The sequence below is a fragment of the Ictidomys tridecemlineatus genome, chromosome 3, assembly GCF_052094955.1.
Source record: "Ictidomys tridecemlineatus isolate mIctTri1 chromosome 3, mIctTri1.hap1, whole genome shotgun sequence".
In the NCBI taxonomy this organism is placed as follows: domain Eukaryota; kingdom Metazoa; phylum Chordata; class Mammalia; order Rodentia; family Sciuridae; genus Ictidomys; species Ictidomys tridecemlineatus.
In genome coordinates, this window is record NC_135479.1 from 103,450,010 (window position 1) to 103,471,168 (window position 21,159).

Here is a 21,159-nt window from a genome sequence, read left to right on the forward strand (position 1 = left end):
ACCAGAATGTTACTTAGGTTATTTCTGGAATCCACCAGAGTATGTGCCTACCAATTGGCTGGCTTGTTTGGAAGTTTTAGAAAGCCCCACAGTACTTGTTTTACAAGCAGCTTATTTTTTCTTTTTTTTCCCCTATGAAACACTTAATGAATTTTATATATAGAATTAATTATTCCCACTAATAAAAGGAGCACTCTTACATGTACTACCAAGATTGTTTATTGTCACAGTGGAGAAGAAAGTGGAAATATATATATATATAAAACAACTTCATTAGGAAGGGAAGTAAAGGTCTGAATTCAGTCCTGGCCTCTTCCTCCAGCAGTTTTTTTGGGAAGATTCAGGAATCTTTCTTTATGTTAGAGGCATTTTGTGTTCCTTCCTAGGCTCTGATTGATACAAGCCAATAAATGCATTACATACTTCTCAGACATGCCAAGTGTTATCTCTTATCTAACTTGCAGTTATCCACTGGAAATCTATAGGCTTTAGTGAAATATCAGTGCTTTTAAAAGCAAAAGTGGCCTTTAAATCTCTTTGATATGAGGAGGATTTGTGGTCATTTCGCAGAACTTGCCACCATGGGCATGTGTGTCAATAAAATATATATTATATAACATGATGGCATGACTAGGTGACAGGGGATACACTGGGTGAACCTTATTTATTTATAATTATAGTATTATATTTATATAATTATGCATTTATAATTTTGTGAATACACACACACACACACACATGTGTAATTTTGTCTCTAAAATAAGCAGGGATTTGTGGCAGATTGCTGTGGGTGTGAGAGCCAAAAGGCCAATGTCAGTCCCTAAATTTTTATATTGAGCCAAGCTAGGGGTTTACTGGTACTCAATACTGGATGAGACAGAAAGACAACATGAGGCAGGAAAAAGAACATTGGTCTTCAGGAAGGCTTTGCACTTTTGTTTGTGATGCCTCCTAGATATCAACATGGATAGGTCTGAAGGTGAGAGGAGAGGGCTGGAAAGAAGATGGACACTTGGGAGGCAGGGGAATGTGGAATATACTTATTGCCATAAGACTGAGAGTGACCTAGGGTGAAGGGTGAAGGGTGAAGCTGGAGAAGCACATAGAACCTTGCTCTAAGCTGGGGACACATATATTTATCAATGGAGAAGAGGAGAAGTCTATGAAGGAGACAGAGAGTGAGGGTGTCCAGTAAGGGAAATGGAAAACCAGGGAATTGTAATGATGTGGTAGATAGGACATAGTCCCCTTGTGCATGACTCTATTTCAGCACCCATATTTTCTTGGCCCACTGGACTTCTGTGCTGATGGGAATTAAAACTCTTTAATATGCATGAGGTGGCCAGATACATCCAGATTGCATGTATATGCTGTGTTCATACATGTGGTCCTTTGCCTTACTGAAATTCACTTCTGAATAATAAGTACTAAGATAAAAATCAATAACAAATTTATAAAAGCAACAGTAGAGTACTCAATCATACACAGGTCCACTTTGAGCAGGCATCCTGACTGTGTAGGAGGAACACCCATGGTGTAAGCCAATCATTGCCTGACTTCTCCTCTCTATCCATTATCCTTCCCTTTCTTCCTTCCTTCCTTCCATAACAGTAAGAACACTAAATATGATAACTGTACTTTGAAAACATTTATAAGTCCACATTACAGTATTGTAAACTATAAGCACAGAATTATTTTGTAAAAATCTAGAAGTTATTTATCTTATACAATTGAAATTTTATATCAATCACAGACAAGCACCCCACTTCACCCTAACCCCATTCCTGGTAACCAACATGCTGCACTCTCTCTCTCTCTCTCTCTCTCTCTCTCTCTCTCTCTCTCTCTCTCTATATATATATATATATATATATATATATATATATATATATAATTTACATATATTATATCATATACATACACACATGTGTGAGTGTGTGTGTGTGTGTGTGTATTGCTACTAGGGATTTAACCTAGGGAATTTAACCACTAAGCCACATCCCTAGCCCTTCTTATATCTCACTTAGAGACAAGGTCTTATTGGGCGTGACCACAGTGCAAAGAATTTTGTTGGTATTAATAGATATGGGGAGGAACCACAAGAACAGAAATAGTCACAGGATGGCATTTGCAGATTTAAATTTGAAGCTGGCCAACAAGGAGCCACTGGGGCTGATGGTAACAGCCTGAAGCACCCTCAGGACACAGGGAGTGGAGATGGACAGTCCCCTCACAACCTTGTGCAGAAAGACTAGTACTTTTCATTTGAAGTCACCTGGAATGTCCTGTGCTTCCAAAATGCCTAAAGATACCAAAAGACGCATGATGAGGAGTGTGAGGATGTGTGTTAGAGCCAAGTGGGTGATAGGAAGTTCAGTAAGCCCAGTCTTGGGGCACACAAAGACTGTGGCAATGTGGAGGCAAAGCATACAGATTTATTTGACATCCCAATGCATGCCTGGGAGTATAAAGCATTTCTTAAAGCACTGAATCTGGAATGTTCGTGCACCTTCATGGAAAAGTGATAGCAAATGGTGTGTTTCTGCAAAGAAAACCAGAAGTTTTTTACAGTTATGTGGGGACAAGTGCATGGAGTACTGCATACATGGTATATAGTTAAGGGCATCTGAGTGGCAGTACACTCCCATCATGCTAGGCATGTGAGCAGCAAGCCACTTACCTAGTAGGCACAGCCCTGGATGTGAGGCTATGTGTTGCAGTCTCTGTGGTTGCTCCACAGCCCACTCCTCAATTGGTTGCTGCAAGGGCAGTTAGCAGACATTGCATTGGTGGCTGCCTATAACCTGCTTAGCTACTGACTGAGTATATAGACATAGTAACTTTGCAATAAAATCAGACCTGCTTCCTGCTTGCTGGTCTCCAGAGGTCTTGATTAGAAGTCCACAGCCACACTTTCCTCCACCTTGTTCCTTGAACCTCCTAGGTGATAGAGAGCCCATGACTAGATGATAGAGAGCCCATGACTCGGTCCAATTGAAGCCCACTGAACAGCTGAGGAGGATGTGGTGAGGGAGTCGAAAAGAGATCTCTGGAGACCAGTTTCAGAGAACTGAATATACTTTATTATTGCATAGGCAAGCTTTTAATGCATAGCCTGGTACTGGGCAAATTTATCTGAGGGCCATAATAATCCAATGGGCTAGCAGCACATTTATAAATTGCAACCAGTGGGTTAATAGTTCAGTAGCAGAAAATCAGTAGGAATGGAACATGCTGTGCACCTGAGAGAGGCCAGGTTACAATTGTGATGGGGCTTCGTGCAGTTAGTGTGCTAACCACAACTACTGGGCTCAGTGTGCTGAACCCTGAGAGCCCCTCACATAGACAACATAGGCCACTTTCCAACTCATGAGCTCAACACTTGAGAAGAATGTGAGTTCTGCTTTCACATGAAATAGTGTGTAGATGTCAATTAGAGCCAGTTGATTGATGATAATGTTGAATTCAGCCATATCCTTACTGATTTCTATCTGCTGGATCTATTCATTCCTGTTTGAGGAGTATTAAAGTCTCCAATTACAATATGAATCAATCTGTTTCTCATTGTGGTTTTGTCAAAATATTCTTCATGCATACTGATACTGTGTGGTTACTTGTGCGTGCTAAGGATTATTCTATCATCCTAGGGAATAAACCCTCTGTCATTATGTGATGCCCCATTGATCCTTAGTAATTTTCTTCTGTCTAGAATTTCTTCTTACATCAATTGAGACATTCCTACATTTTTGGTTGGTGTTTGCATAGTATGTTTTTCTACTTTAATTTGCTTTAAATGTGTGAGTCATTTTATATAAAGTGAACTTATTTATAAGTAGATATATAACTACATATATCAAAATATACATAAATATTCATATAAATACATGTGTTTTATATGTATAAATACATGTGTGTTTATATGTGAGTATTTAATGGGTGGGGTAGTGTTATAGATAGAAATGTGTTTAAGTGTTGGTGTAAGTATAGGTTTTTACAAGAATATGTATATGAATGCACATAAATATATTTGTGAAAGAATGAGTGAGTGTATGTATGATTATAAGTACATGTTTTATATTATTATAGGTATGAATATATTCAGAGAGTGTATTATTAATTTTAGGTTTAGAGCATGATAATATATAATAATATAAACATGTACATACATATACATATATATTTATATATATATATATATATATATATATGATTGGATTCATGATTGGAAATGTGAATGCATTTTTCTTTTTATGAATAATATAATCAATGAATATTTATATAAACTCATAAATATGCATGAGACTATGATGATGTTTAGCTTTAAATACAGATTTAACATTAATTTTAGACTTGGATATATATGCTATATTTAGGATTGGGGTTAGAATTAGAAGATCTTTGAAGACTACATATACCATTTAGAATTTAGCATCTATACTTAGAGCAATGAATGTGGGTTGTAGTCATAGGTTTTATGTTTTGATGTTTAAACATAGGGCCACAGATATTGTTGTGGTTGTAATTTCTATATAAACATAGATGAACATTATATAGATATGCATTTTGTATATGTATATAAATATTAATTACAAACATAACTGATTTAAAATATAAATGAGTACTTTTAGGGTTTTCAGTTTCATTAGGGTTGGATTTTTTTTTTATAAAGGTTTGGATATTATTTAGGGCTAAGATCATGGTTACCCTTAGTGTTCAAACATAAATGTTAATGTATATAGAGACATATGTAAATGTATATAGAGATGTATATGAATGTATGTGAAAATATATATGGATATTCAATAAAATCATTATATTTTATATATAACAGGCTAAGAGTTAGGAGTAATTGTAGGTTTAGTTCTGACATGCAGGCTAGGTTTAGTAGGAGAGTTAATGTTGAACCATAAATATCAATATATGTATATAAATATGAACGTAAAAGTTAAATTATACATGGAAATTATAAATATATACACTTTTATATATTGATAATAATTATGGGGGTTTTCAGGGATTGAATTCAGGGGTACACAAACATTGAGTCACATCCCCATTCCTATGTTGTACTTTGTTTAGAGATAGGGCTTCACTGAGTTGCTTAGTTTTTTGCCGAGGCTGGCTTTGAAATCCCAAACTTCCTGTCTAAACCTCCCAAGCCATAGAATTTCAGGCATGTGCCTCATGTGGATAGTTTTAATGTTAGGAATATTGTTGTATTTTGTGTTTAATCTGAGATGTGCATATATATATATATATATATATATATATATATATATATATGAATTTTATGTGAATCTATAAATTTATACTTTAATAGTTAATATATAATAATTTTTAAGACATTATTGTAGGAATAGGACTAATTTTAGAAATAGTGTGAGGTCTAGGTTTATATTTAATACATTTATATTTATATATAAATACAAATATGAATATATATGTAAAAAGAACTTGAAAGTCTATAAATATATATGCTTATGGTTAGGTTGAGGGTTTGAACATTTATATCTATATATATGAAAACAAAAATAAATAAATATGTAAAAATATAAAAGTTAATACATGAAAATATATGGTATTGGATATGGTTACTTTATCATTCTGAGAAATATTTATATTTTCTTTAAAGATTATGGATATAGGTATATATTCTCTTAGAATAAGTGAATATATACATATATATGTCAATATGTATATGAATATTCATATAAATGTATGTGACTTTTATATGTGAATATTTTATGGATGGGGGAGTGTTATGTTAGGACTATGTTTAAGTGTTGGTTTAAGTATAGGTTTTTATAAGAATGATTATATGAATATACATGGATATATTTGTGAAATAATGTGTGAATATATGTAAGATTATACTAGTGTATCTGATTTTATACATGAATATGTTCAGATTTAATGTTAAAGTGAGTTTCATTTTTAGGTAGAATAATGTATAAGTAAGTAAAAAATATATATGATAGGCTACATGAATTATTATGTAAATGTATAATCTCTGTATATGTATGAAAATATAGATCAATATATATACATAAATATGCACAACCATAATTATGTATGGTGTAATTATAGATTTAGTATTAATTGTATCTTGTAATTTATATATGTGTATATGTATATGCATTATTGTAATTAAAGATTACATGTATAGGAGTATATATAGAATTGTCAGAATGTTGGGTCAGAGTTAAGGTTAGGTGTAGAAGGGCTTTTAAATCTTTATATAACTTTTAGAATATGTGAATATTGAGTTTAGTTGTGGAATTTGATGTAGTTTTTAATTTTAGGGATACAGTTAGAGTTATGGTAGTAATTCATATATAAATACACATGAATATATAGATATATAGATATTTTGTGTATTTAAAATATTTATTTTAAATGATAATAAATTTGTAAATATACATGGGTATGATTAGGGTTTCATATGCATTAGGGATTGGTTTTAGATTAAGTTTTGTGTTTCATATGAAGGAAGATTATGGTTACCATTTTGGTTCATACACACACACACACACACACACACACACACACACACATATATATATATATATATATATAAATGTATATAAAGTTAAAGATAAATGTATATGAAGCAATATATATGGATATGGATAATATTTATATAAAATATTCATGTGTTTGGGAAGTGTTAGGTTGATTTCTCAGTTGTAGACTAGGGTTAGAGTTAGGGTTGAAACATTTACATCCATATATGTGAATATAAATATGAATAAAATGTAAAAGTATACAAGAAAATATGTAAATATATATGGTATGTTATATGATTAGTTTTCTACTCAGAAGGAAGTTTATTATTTGATTTGGAGCTAGGCTATGATTATGTAGATGTATATGAAAATATATAACTACTGTAAGTGAATATATAACAATATATTGGAAAATATATGTGAATATACAAGTAAATACACAGGTTTTATATGCTAATACTTTATGGATGGGACAGTATTATGGTTAAGTGTTGGTTTCTGTATAGAATTTTACAAGTGTATATTGATGAATATACATGAACATTTGTGAAGGAATATGTGAATATATGTAAGATATTATATATACATTAGATATGAATATGTTCAGAATGGGCAGAGTCATATCTAGCAAGTGATCATGAATTCAGGTTAATCCTGCCATTCATCATTGTTATAATTGATAGAAGAAAATGAGAATTTGGACTTAGTAGAACCCAGCAGATGGTCAGGGTGGGTCTAGAGGTATCCATTGGGGTCTAGTTAAAGCAGAAGTGATAGGCAGAGTTGATCAGGTACAGCCAAAGCCAGGAAAGTGGAATGCAGTGGTTGTGAATGCATGATGGGTGGACCTAGTGCAAGGGCATCTGGGGGAGGTTTAAATACCCTGAGAATTCTATCAGATGTCACTGTGGATTGAGGCCTTTCAGCCTCAAAGAGAAAGTAGGAACTGAGTGCTCTTTGGCCTATGATGAGACCCCAAAGTCTTTCCACTGGACTCAGTTTTCCCATGTAGAGAGACAAAAGACACCAATGTTCAGCTTTTGTAGTCCCTCCCTCTGGTGGGATAATGTAGAATTTCTGTGTACCTGCATGTGTTGGGTGCTGTGTTTCCCATTTGAGTTCCTGTAGTCCCCATTCCCTGGAAGGTGTGCTTTGGAACATCATCCTAGAGACTTTGATGCTCAGGAGTGATTCTTGCCCCTAGCTTGTCCACAAAGCTTTCTTATTGTGCCTGAAGTATAGACAGTGTGACTTGGAGGTCCAAACATAGCAAGTGTGTGGTGTAGTGGGCCATTCACCCCAGCCTGGTCTGCATTCAGCGTCCATGTTCTTTATACCCACAGGCAGGGGCTCCCTGGTGCCTAAGCAGTGGGAAAAGTGTAATTTGGAGAAGTGGCCTTGGCCCTTGCAAGGTGACCTAAGGAGTCTCATAGCATATGTAATGAGAAAAGGAATGAAATGATGACTGCCTCTTAAGCTGGTGTAAACCAAGCCCGGCTTCTGATTCTCTAAAACATGGTTTAGGATATACCTTTCAATAGTATTATCATTTAGTTTTAATTTGGAAACATCCTTTTTGTATTTTTTAAACACCTTGTTTTAATGAGTTATACATGATAGTAGAATATATTTTGACATATTATAGGTATAAGAAGTATAACTTCTCGATCTTCTGGTTGTACATGTTGTAGAATCACATTTGTCATGTAATCGTACATGAAGGTAGGATAGTAATATTTCATTCTAATATATTTTCTATTTCTATTACCTGCACTTCCCCTTTGTTTAATCCAAACTACTTCTCTTTTTCATTTATCCTCCCATTGTGAATTATCATCTGCATATCAGAGAAAACATTCAGCCTTTGTTTTTGGGGGAAGGATTGGCTTATTTCACTCAGCTTGATAGTGTCCAATTGCATCCATTTACTAGTAAATGTCATAATTTCATTCTTCCTTAAGGCGAAGAAGGATTGCATTGTTTATGTATATCACATTTTCTCTATTCATTCTGTTCAAGGGCACCTAGGTTGATTTCACAGTTTAGCTATTGCAAATTGAGCCCCTATAAATATTAATGTAGCTGTGTCATTGTAGTATGCTGATTTGAAATCCTCTGGGTAGGAAACCTGGGTCAAATTGTGGCTCCATTAAGTGTTCTGAGGAATCTCCATACTGCTTCCCAGAGGGGTTGCACAGATGTGCAGTACCATCTACAATGTATAATTGTAACTTTTACCTTACATCCTCATAGATACCTAATGTTGCTTGTTGTATTCTTGATAATTACCATTTTGACTCAAATGAGATAAAATCTCAGTGAAATCTTAATTTTCCTTTCTATAATTGTGAGAAATATTGAATTTTTTATGTTTGTTTACTGATTACATTTCTTCTTCTATGAAGTGTCTGCTCAGTTCATTACAACATGTATTGATTAGGTTATTTGTTTTTGTTTTTGTTATTTGTTTTTATTAGGTTATTTTGTTTCTGTTCAAGTCCTTTGGAGCATAGCAATCAGGATTAACTTTGGAACGGTGTTTTTTGAAGTTTTAATTGTCTCCATTCTGCTTGATAAACTATGAAAAACAAGAACATAAATAAAATTACCAGTACATTTATACCTGAGAACCCAGCTACATGTTTAGAAAAGTATTTAAAAGGATTAAGGGAAGAAATTTCTTTAGACAAATACCCCACACATTTCCATTATTAAAGGTAGGTGCTTTTCCATTAGCCATGGCCAGAGCCTGAGATTGTAACTTTAACACATCCAAAGAAGCATTATGAAAAGGATCAAGACCCATTAGGTGATTACATACATTTTGCCTTTGAATCCCAGTATCATTATATGGAACTCTAGTAACACAAAATTGGGTAATGTTATAATTTTTTTGAAGTCTCTGAGCCCATTGTAAATCTTGCACTTACTATTCTGGCCATACAATAGAATCTTTTAATCGTTGAATTTGGTCAAAATTTTTTGGTAAATATATACTTAAGTTTTCCAGGTTTCAGTAAAATTCTTTTGGAATTGTTGAAGGTAATAAGTAGTTTGTACCTGCTGATGTAATATCACTACTTCAATAGATGCAGGGGTGATGGTACCATCCAGAACATCCATGTCAGCAATCAGCCACCAGATAAAGAGTTTAGCATGGTTTTTCACATGTTGCAGAAGTTCTTGCATAAATGCTACTAAAGGGGTCACCTTCCATGATTTTTTAAATTTTACAGAGAGCCAGATAGCTACTGGATTTTTGAGAATTATAACAGTTTGTCCTGAACTTTGCCATAAAGTTCACTTGACACATTTTTGTAGCATACAGTTCTTAAACTTAACATAATAATTTGGGGGGGGATTATATTGTACTGGAATGTGTCCATAGAATAAAACATAGAGATTGAATACACATGCTGTGAGATAGAATTTCTTATGAAGAAAAATGTTCACATAAGTAACTTTGAAAAACCAATTGTAATGATAATCACTATTCCAGACTCCAAATGGTTCCTGAATCAAATCCATCTCAATAGTTTCCTGAGTGGGCCCCAAATTTATTCTCATGGTTGGAGATGACAGTCTTCCTTTGACTAGTAAATAGTGGAGTTGGAATGTAAAGCAATTCTGTAAACATGATCTAAACTGTACCTGTAAGACAATCCTCATCCCAAAGCTCTGGATTCAGCACCAATCAGTTACCCAAACTACAGCATGTTTTCCTACAAGGGTAAGATTTCAAGGATGGGATGTAACACAGTCACACCTGTTGGGGATGCAAATCAAGTCAAGATGGTGCCTGGCAGTTTGCCGGGAGGAGTGGTTTGTGAAGTAAAGCCAGTGAACCATTGAGATGATTAGATTTCCTTAATGACTGACTGCTGTATCTAGATGATGTTAATTAAGTTAAGCTGTGTGTAATTAGTTGGGTATATGTACCTCTGCTGTCCCACAGAGAAGTGGCTCCTGCTACCTTGAGTGCCTGCTACTTTGAGTTCTGGCTCAGTTCCTGCTAAGTTCACTCGCAATAAAGTGTTCCCATTTCAATCTTCAAGTTGCTTGCCCACCCCCCCCAGTTATTTTTCCCAGCTGGACTTCAGCACACACCATCATGCCAATTCATCTGAAGGGTCCCAGTGTTCACGGTAAGAGTATAAGGGTCTTTTATTGAGTAAGTAGCATTAACTCCCTGCCAGTGAGGAATATAAGTCTGGTCTTTGATTCTGATTTTCATGGTTATATGCAAACCAAGATTGAGGCCCAGTGTGGTGACAATATGAGTTATGGAGGAAAATTCAAAGTGGCAGTTGGGAGCACAATCCTGAGTAATTGAAAATAAGTGCTTGGGAGGACCTAGCAGCTTAAAAAGAACTTGGCAAAATGGTGGTGGAATTAGCATAGACTGAAGGGGGAAGATGAATCTATTTAACTGGGTGAGTTATGGCAGGTTGTGAAATGTGGGCCCAACAAATCACCATGTCACCAGTTATGTTCACAGTAGTACATATTATGGAGACCATCATGAGGTACCTATTAGCAAGAATAATAAGCTTGCTCATTTATCTCTACTGCCCCTCTGTTATGTCTGTTGTTTTCTTAAACTGTCCCCATGACATGAGGTGTGCTTTCCTAATTTGAGGCATTGACATTTTTGCCTGTAGTGATGAGATTCCCACTTAATCCATCAGCTGTTTATCAGGGATGAGCTAGTTGTTGTCTCTGTTGTTTCAGGTCTTTTGTGGCTGTTTTTGGGTTTAAAGATGATATGTAGAAACCATAAGGAGAATAAAAAAATTTGGGTGGGGGTCAGATGATCAGTGATCACAAATGAGGTGTACTATTTGAGGAGTAGAAAATTGAAGGGGAAATAAATATGATAAATTTAATATATCTCTTGAGTATTAAGAAAAGGTAGAAGGACATCTGAGTAAGGGACATTAGTAATTTTGGGCATAAGGGTCAGCAGCTTCCTCGGGAATGGCTGAGAGGTGGGTAATAGGTACTCAGGTGGGGTCTGTGAGAATAGATTGATAAGAGGCATTAACAGAAACAAGATTTAAATTGCTCAAATAGATTCAAGATGGATGGCCTAGTTGGGGTGGTCAGAATAACTTTGAAGAGACCCTTCCATTTTTCTTATAAGGAGGCTACATGTTGGGAAGAAGAGAGGTAAATGAAGTTTCCTACAAAAATAGGAGGGGCCCCCTGAATACTTCAGGTGGGGGAGGAGAGGGTTGGCCTATTCACAGAGGACCATCATGAGGTGAGCTAAAAGTGGGGTTAGGACACCAGGAGAAATGTTGGTGATTGAGGTTGCATAGTGGGTGGAAAGAGAGGTTACCCATAGAGAATTTCACATGATCTAATCATGAGGGGCTTCTTGGAGGAGAGTTTGAATTCAGAGAAGGGCCAAAGGGAGAAGTTCAATCTGAATTAAGTGAGTTTTTATAGTTTCATAAGGTAGACTTTATGTTTCTACTTGTTCTTTTAACATTTCCTCAGCACTGTTGGTGGTAGGGAATGTGGAAGTTTCATTTTATATATAAATTTTTAGCCAATTCTTGGATAATAGAATAGATGAATTTGGGGCCATTATCAAACTGGAAGGTGGCATGTAAATCACAACATGGAATTATATCTGGGCAAAGTTGTGTTGCAATTGTAGAAGCCCTTTTATTGGCAATTGAAAAGGCCTCTACCCATCCAGTGAATGTGTCTACCAAGAATAGGAGCTATTTGATTTTTCTTACAGGGCACATGTGGGTGAATCAAGTCACCAGTTCATGGCAGGAAGAGCTCCCTCCACTTGGTTGTAAGCTGTGGGGATGGTCTCACATTGAAGTTAGGATTAACCTTGAGGCAGGTGATGCAGGTTTGAGAAACTTGTTGGAGATACTGTAACTTTAAAAAGGACAGGTTTATTTAATTCTTTAGAAATAGGTGGAGGGAGGGAAGGTCATGGTGGAATAAGCTGTGTAGGTAGGACAATAGAGAGCTCTAGTTTCATCAGAGGGAAGTCAGAGTTTTGTGGGAATTGAATATAAAATTGAACTAGGAATTTGGGATGATTGAGAGTGGTGGCCAGAGACAGCCACTTGTCTAGCCAGTCTGTCAGCTTCATTATTTTCTAAGAAAATGTACTACTTAGTGGATTGATGTTCTCTACCATGAAGTATAGCCACCTTGCAGGGTAAGAGAGCAGCTTCAAGCAATTTTTTTTTATGTAGGTGGCATTGAGAATGAGTGTTCATTCCTGAGAGAGAATACCTTGCTCTCTATAGATTAAGATGTTGGAAAGAATAATGTTATAAGTGTATTTGGAATCAATAAATATGTTGATTGATTTGCCTCTGGGTAGTGATAAGGCTCAAGTGAGGGGGACTAGTTCAGCCTGTTGGGAAGTTGTGTCTGAGGGGAGAGGGGAGTCCTCAATTATTTGAGTTAGTATAAACAGAGAATCTGCTGTATATTCCCCATGAATCAATGTGTAACATGCAAGGTACAGGGACTCTTTGGGAAGGCTCTATTTATGAACCAGTCTGGGGAGACAGGAAGCAGTTGATCAGTTATATATTAAAATGAATTTACTAAAAAATTGAGGATGTCAGTACAAGAGTGAGAAGTGTTTTTTTTCTGAGAGAAGAGTGGTGGGGTTTAATGAGGGTCTTTCTGGAAGGTAGCCAGGGGATCCAGGTGTTGTGCATGCAGTAATTGGTCTCTGGCTGGGGGAAGAAGATCTGGAATGGAGTATGTGGTGAGAAGAGTAATGGGTTGATATAAAGTATCAATGGGGCCTCATGGATGAGGAGAACTGCTGTCCCTAAATTCTTGAGGCATTGGGGCCAGCCTTGATAGACTAAGTCTAATTGTTTGGATAGAAATGCAATGGGGTGGGAGGAATTCCCTGATTGGTAAAGAACTCCTAGTGCTGTTCTTGTTCTGAGTTGAGTGACAGGAAGAAAGGCTTACTAGGGTTTGGTGAATAAAGAATTTGGGACTAGAGAAGTAACTCTGAAGAGTTGAAATAGAAGAAAAAGAACAGGATCTGAAAGAACCCCTTTTGAGGCTTCATAAAGTGGTTTGGCTATGAGGGAGAATTTTGGCATCCAGATGCAAAAATAATTGAAAAGCCCTAAGAAGGAAAGCATATCCCTTTTAGTGGAAGATAGGCAATGGTTTTTAAAGCCTAGAGTCTTTCTGGGGCATGGTATGGTGGTGGGAGTTAACAGTATGCCTTAATATTGCTCCTGAAGGGAGCAGAGCTGGGTTTTAAATTGAGAGACCCTGTACTCCCAAGAGGCCAGGCAGTTAAAATGGATTGTAGTTTGATGTTTGGAGCATTCTAGTGAAGAGCAGGAGGTTATCTACATACTGTATAAGGTGGATGGGGGATAAATGTAAGGTGGCTGCATCCCATTGGAGTGTCTGGCCAAAGTAGTGGGGACCATCTTGGAAGTCCTTGGGAATATGGTACAGATGAGCTTCTGAGATGAATTTGTGTCTGGGTCAGTCCAGGCAAAAAATGGGTGTGAGGCAGGATGGGGAGAAATAGTGAAAAGGCATCCTTCCTATCTAATGCTGAAATGAGTGGTAGAGAATGGGATATGAGAAAAAGAGTGTAGGGATTATGTACCACAGGATATCTGGGGACAACTGCCTCATTGATTATTCTGAGGTTCTATAGTAGCCAGCATGACCCATTGGGTTTCTTCACTTTGAAGATGGGGAAGTTGTGTGGGTAGTGGGTTGGTAAAATACGGGCCTATAGAAACGGGAGATGATGGGCCATAAATTCTTGAGAATTAAGAAAGTTTGATAATATTGGGGATGGGTGATATAGAGAGTTCGGTCTTTTAGTTGGCTATGGACAGGGGAATGGTGTTTAGCAATGTTACACTGAGAGATATCTCAGGCTATGGGGTAAATTCCAGAGAGCAAAGGATGATCAGGAGGCTTAAAGTGTGCAGAGACTAGATCTGTGATGGAATGTATTAAAAAGAAGGTAGTGGACCTTAAGGGAGGGGTGATAATGGAGGCTTTTAATTTGTGGAGGAGATCCAGACCCAGTAGGGGAATGGGGCAACTTGGCACAACTATAAAAGAAAAGGATAGTGAGAGGGACCCAAGCATGCAAAAAAAAGGAGAAGTGTCTTTAGTGGATATATAGGAGTTCCCATGACTCTCCTAATAGAGGTATTTGCCTTGAAAGTGAGTCCATGCCATTGAGTCTGAAGCAAAAGACTCACCCCAGTATTAACCACAAATGAGACTGTGTGGCTGTTCACCATCTGTGTGACCCAGGGCTACTGGGATGTGCCATCTGAGGTGGTAGCAGCAGTGGAGCTCAGGCTCCCTCATTCTAGCAACTCAGTCAATGGGACTTGCAAAGCAGGTGACTACACTGAGGGGAGGGTTTTTTTCCCTGGGGACAGTCCACCTTCCAGTGTCCCCATTTCTCACAGTTGTGAAAGGAATTGGTTGGGACCTCAGGTTAGGGTAGGCTTTTGCCCAATGTCCCACCTGCCCCCATTGGGATCAGGGCCCGAGAGGTGTATTAGAGGATCTTGTGGAGCCACTGGCTGCAGGGACACAGATAAGGATGGCTGATTCCAGGAGCTGATATTTAGGTTTAAGATGCTTTTCTTTCTCCCTTTTGGCCTTGTCTTCTCTATTATTAAAGACTTTAAAAGCAGCATCTAGAAGCTATTGCTGAGGAGCCTCTGGGCCCTTCTCTGTTTAAGCTTTTTACAGATATCAGGTGCAGACCTGCTGATCAGTTGAATATGGAGAAAGAGGGTACAAGGAGGAGTATCAAGGTCTAGCTTGGTGAACCTGGTAATAGCCTCAGAAAGTTGAGCCAAAACGAGGGCGGGGATTTCATCACATCCCTGGTGATTTCTCTGATGTTGTTATAATTAAACTGGGTATGAGAGTTTTTGTCATGTCTTAAGAAGTAATTATGTGTTGGAGTCTAGTGAGCCTGGCACCTTGCGGTTGATATGCCCAATTAGGTTCAACTGCAGTGATGACATCATCTTCTACAGGATGGGCAAGGAAGCTTTGGGCATGGAGGAGGTTGGCATACTCATCAGGGGTCAGGGTGGAAGCTAGGATATAGTAACCATCTGCCCAAATAAGATGATGAGCCTGTGTCAAATGTGTGAACTTCTTCCTACACTTAGAAGGTTTTCATAAAATGGTCCTACTTGTCCTCTATCTGGAACATATCTGTCATAGAAAAGGAGACATGAACTTGGACTGTCCCTTCAGCCTCTCTCACCTCTGTGAGAAGGAACATGTGTTGTGCTGGAAGAGTTTTTGACTGTACACAAGGACAGGTTGGCCAGGGGAGAGCGACCATGAGTTTGGGGCATGAAGAGGGGGATCTGATAGTTGAGAAGTGGAACCCTGGGATATGTAAGGAGGGGGTTCATCTGCTATTTCTGGAGCAGTGTACGAGAAAGAGAACTTTAAGTCTGTGAGGATTCATTGTAAAGCAGAACAGAGCTGACATAATGAGGGCTTTAAGCTGAGATAAGCTATCTCAGACCACTTGACATTTTGTTGGAGGTAATTTTCTAAGTCTTGGAGAATTTCTTTATCAAAGGTCCCATATTAGGGTTGTTTGTGCACACTATTTAATTTTTACTGTAGCCAAATTTGATATCCAGGTCAGTTTGGGAGTAAAGGAACTTAAGTTGATGAGACAACCCATTGGGAGTCCTGGGAAATTATCTGGATTAACTCCCATGTTGGAGGTTTGACTGGAGTGATGGTTCCAGATCAGAGCATCTCCCAAAATCTTATCTCACTGGACTGGACTATTCCAATGAAGAGTGGGAGAACATCTTCTCCTCATTCTTAATGGTGGTGGATTTTGGGGGTCCATGTTGGTTAGAAGATGAAGGTCTTGGGCAGGGTATATTACTGTGGAATACCAGATGGGGCCCTTACATCTCTGGAGAATTTGAAGGCCTGTGTTGGATGCAGGAACAAAATGGCAAAAACTGATATCTGATCCAGAGGTGTGCAGGGTGCAAGGGGGATGGCTGCAGTGCCAAGAAAACAACAAATACAGATCTTTGCACCATCCACATCTCAATAAGTCCACAATAATGTAGCCCAGGGGTGGGGCGAATCCTGGGTTGTGTACTGGAAGCTGTTGAACCAAACTGGACTTAGAGTGCATAAAGTGCCTGCTTCTACAGGGTGAGAGGTCATGAGGGGAACAGTTAGTGTGGGGATTCAGCCATAGCTTTAGGAGTTGTAGCTGGGGGCTCCCCTGACCTCAGAGATCCATGGGGGTGCTGGATGATTAAGAGTCAGTTCCCAGATCTCATCAGCTGTTTAATGTGACTGTTGGGGGAGGGTTTCTTAGGACAGTAAATGGTAATTATCACCTTACTCCTGGTTCCTTGTCAGAGAATAAAAATATAAGCACAAATAACTGAGGTGGGAGCAGACCTCAATGGATTCAGTGATGATATTTATTAATCCGAAGAAGCAATCAGTCAGGCATTGGAGGGGCTCAGTTTTAAGTTAGAAGAAAATGGCCACTAGCCCTATCTAGAGATGTGGAATAAAGATGGGAGGCATGGGAGGGGGCAGAGGGTTACCAAGGATGGTGGACTGTGATGAACAGCATTATCCAAAGTACATGTATGAAGACATGAATTGGTGTGAACATACATTATATACAACCAGAGATATGAAAAATCATGCTGTATATGTGTAATAAGAATTGTAATGCATTCCACTGTCATGTATTTAAAAAATAAAATCAACTAAATATTAAAACACAAAGAAAATGGCCACCAGTTACAGAAGACCACCAGTTTTAATGAGGATAGCTTAATGATTGGAGACTGAAGCAGAACGTGTCAGTTCAGGCAGGCTGGAAGAAACTTGTAAAATATACAAAACTCATTGTTACTGGAAGGGATAAAAGCTCAGAGCTCAGTACTCATTGCTTATCTTTCTGCTTCAGGATCCATTGTTATCCAGAGCTTTACCATTTGCTTTTCTCCTTTTAGGACTCATCAAAAGTGGGAAAGTTCAGGTCCCAGGTCTCAGTAATGCCTCCTCTATTCAGGACCCACTGTTACTGGGAAGTATTAATGTTTGCCTTCTTCCCCCTCCCTCCTCCTGGGCCAAATAGTGCTCCTTTCTTTCTGGGGGCTGTCTTGGGCAATATTATTTTTTCATGTCCTTCAATACATACTTAGGCAAGTGTTGTGCTTCTCTGCTCTATTCTCAACCCTTTTAATATTTTTCTTTTGCAATGGGACCTTGCTAAATTGCCCAGGCTGGCCTTGAAGTTATGATCCTCCTGTCTCAATCTCCTAAATATCTCGGGTTACAGATGTGTACCACCATGCCTGGCTGATATAATGTTTTTTTTTAAGAAAGTGTATAACACAGACATTTTGAGACAAGAAAAGAGACAGTGTACCTCCAACAAATTCACAAGACAATAGGGAAGATAGGAGTGAAGTACATAAAAACATCTGGAATAGCTTGGAGCTATGTACATGCCTGTAATACCAGTGGCTCAGGAGGCTGAGGCAGGAGGATTGCAAGTTTCAAGCCAGCCTCAGTAACTTAGTGAGGCCCTCAACAACTCAATGACGCTCTGTTCATAAATAAAATACAAGAAAGTGCTGGGGATGTGGCTGTTGGTTAAATGCCTCTGGGTTCAATTTTTGGTACCAAAACAACAAAAACAACAACTAGGATTAGTGCCTGACAGTAGATTTCAGTCTCTGGAAGCCAGCCATGTTTTGAGTTGGTGATCCAGAGGACATGTGGGTATTCAGTTTCACAGTGCCTAGAGCTGGTATCTCCTGTAGTTTAACAGACTTCCTGTGCTTTGAGAAATATTTTTCCAGTTTTTTTTTGTTGTTGTTGTTGTTAAAATATCCTAGTAGTGACCTCTTTAAATATGCTGTGTAGTGGAGAGGATGTAGTTCAGAAGTAGAGTGAGGCAATGGGTTCCATTCCCTGAACTGAAAAATAAATAAGTAAATGAATAATTTGGTAGGTAGGTAAATTACTGACATTTACAATATTGTAGTCCACTCACTACCTCTATTTTGTTCCATATTCTTAAGTTACCACAAATGCAAACCATGTCTCCATTAAGCAATCACTCTCACACACTGCCTTTTCTGGCTTCATTTTTTTTTATCTGTTGGGCTTCCATATTCTGGATATTTCATATATATAAAACCACAAAATATGTAATTTTTCTGTCTTATTGGCTTACTTAGAATTTTTTAGGTTTATCCATGTTGTACTTTATACCAGAATTTCATTTTATGCCTCGGTAATATTCTACCATATATGTATGTGTTCTAACCCACACATATCACATTTTATTTATGCATTCTGTTGGTAGACATCTTTTTGCTAGTTTTTAAAAATTTTTAAATTGATTTTTTTTAAAACAAATGACCATGGAATGCAATACAATTTTTTGATTTTAAAAATGACAGCAGAACGCATTATAATTCTTATTACACATATACAGCACAATTTTTCATATCTCTGGTTGTATATAAAGTATGTTGACATATTTTTGCTAATTTGAGTGGTGCTCCTGAGAACATTCACATACAGGTGATTGAGTTTTTGTTTTCAGTTTGTTTGGTAAATACCTAGGAATGGAATTGGTAGGTCATGTAATGATATTTTGTATTTATCATTTTAATGAAACCCCAAACTACTTTCTATGACAACTGTACTATTTTTCATTCCTATCAAAAATGGATAGTGAGGGCTGGGATTGAGACCTAGAGATAGAGCACTTGCCTAGCAGGTGTGAAGCACTTGGTTAGATTCTCAGCACTGCATAAGAATAAATAAATAAAATACAGATTAATTAACAATTTAATATATTAAAAAATGGATAGTGATTCCCATTTCTCCATATCCTTACTAATACTTACTAATTTTGTTTTTACTTTTTTACTGTAGCCACCTTAGAAAGTGAGAAGTGATATCTCATTATGGTTTAAGATTTTGTTTTTGGTACTTGAAATGAACCCAGGATTACTCTACCACTAAGCATCATTCCCAGCCCATTTAATTTTTGTTTTGTTTTGTTTTGTTTTGAGGAAGCATCATTCTAAGTAGCCCAGTCTAAACATTAACTTAGGATTCTTCTGCCTTAGCTCCTGAGTAGTTGGGATTACTTGTGTGCACCACTGCAGTGTGTGTCTAATTTTATTTTTCATTTGATATTGGGAATTAAGTCCAGGGGAGTTTTTTCCAGTCCTTTTTATTTTTTATTGAAAGATAGGGTCTTTCTAGTTTGCTGAGGCTGGCCTCTAACTTATAATCCTCTTGCCTCAGTCTCCCAGGCCTTATAGGTATATGCTTCCCTGCCTAGCTCAAAATAATTCTTAAGAATAAGTGTAACATAGATATTTTTAAACAAAGAAAGAATGTACTTCTAATAGACCATCACATATTAAATTTTTAAGTAATATAGCGCAGGAAGAAAAAAATATTTCCAGAATGAAATTTAGACACAAAAATTAGATGGAATAAATTGTAGAAATTCATAAATATACAAATGCATATTAGGGTAAAATTATTCAGAGTTTTTCCTATCCCAATATATTATTTTTGTATGATAGAAAGTGTGAAATTCTACATTAATCAATATTTTTCTCAGAGAAAATTAGAAAAAATTCTTCAGAAAAGTTTCATCAAAAGGTGGCCTTTCTTCCCGCATGTAAGTTGGGTGATTTTTGTTATTTGAGTGTCAGCACTGATTAGCACCAAAGGACTAACTGTGCCATAGCCATTGGCCACAAGCATTTGGACACATACCAAGATGGCATCACTGGTCCATGTCAAACCTATGGTCAATGAAATGATGGAGTCTGCACAGTATAGGACAGCAAAGCAGCAGATCAGCAGCAGAATGCTTTGAGTGGCCCTTTGTTCTGGGGAGGATTTTTGAGAGAGAACTTGGAATTGTGAATATTCTGAGACTGCTTTTTGTGTCTGTACAAGAGAATGACCATGTACCCACTGGAAAAAACCATAAGGCCCACGAAGAAGACATCTCTACATGCCATTAAGGTGAGAAAGAATTCCCTGTGAATGTTCTTCATGGGTAGAAAGGAATAGTGTTCAGTGACGAACAGAAGACCAGGCTGGGTCTTATTGGGTGTGGACACAGTGTACAGGAGCAGTTTGCTACAGGTGGACATGGTGAAGACCCATAAGAAGAAAAATAGCTTCAAAATTGGATTTGTGTTTTTCAGTTTGCTGTTGGCCAACCAAGAGACAGTGGGGCTGATGGTGATGGCCTGAAGCACACTCAGGACACAGGTGGTACAGATGGACAGTCCCCTCATGACCTTGTTCAGAAAGACTAGAACTTTGCATTTGAAGTCTCCTGGAATATCCTGTGTTTCCCAAATGTCTGTAGATACCAAAAGGCCCATGGTGAGGAGCATGAGAATGTGTGTTAGAGCCAAGTGGACGATGGGGAGGTCGGTGATCCTAGGCTTGTGGCCCACATGGACAGCAGCACTGTGGAGGCAAATCAGAATTGCATTTGCTGAGATCCCAATGCCAGCCTGGGGATAAAAGGCATTTCTTATGGCTATATAACTGAAATGTTGGTCCATCTTCATGA

At 37.6% G+C, this 21,159-nt stretch overlaps 1 pseudogene; it reads right to left on the reverse strand.

Moving 5' to 3' along the window:
• Window positions 1-20,204: 20,204 nt before the first annotated feature.
• On the reverse strand, window positions 20,205-21,151 carry LOC144375701 (putative vomeronasal receptor-like protein 4; annotated as a pseudogene).
• Between the last annotated feature and the right edge of the window lie 8 nt (window positions 21,152-21,159).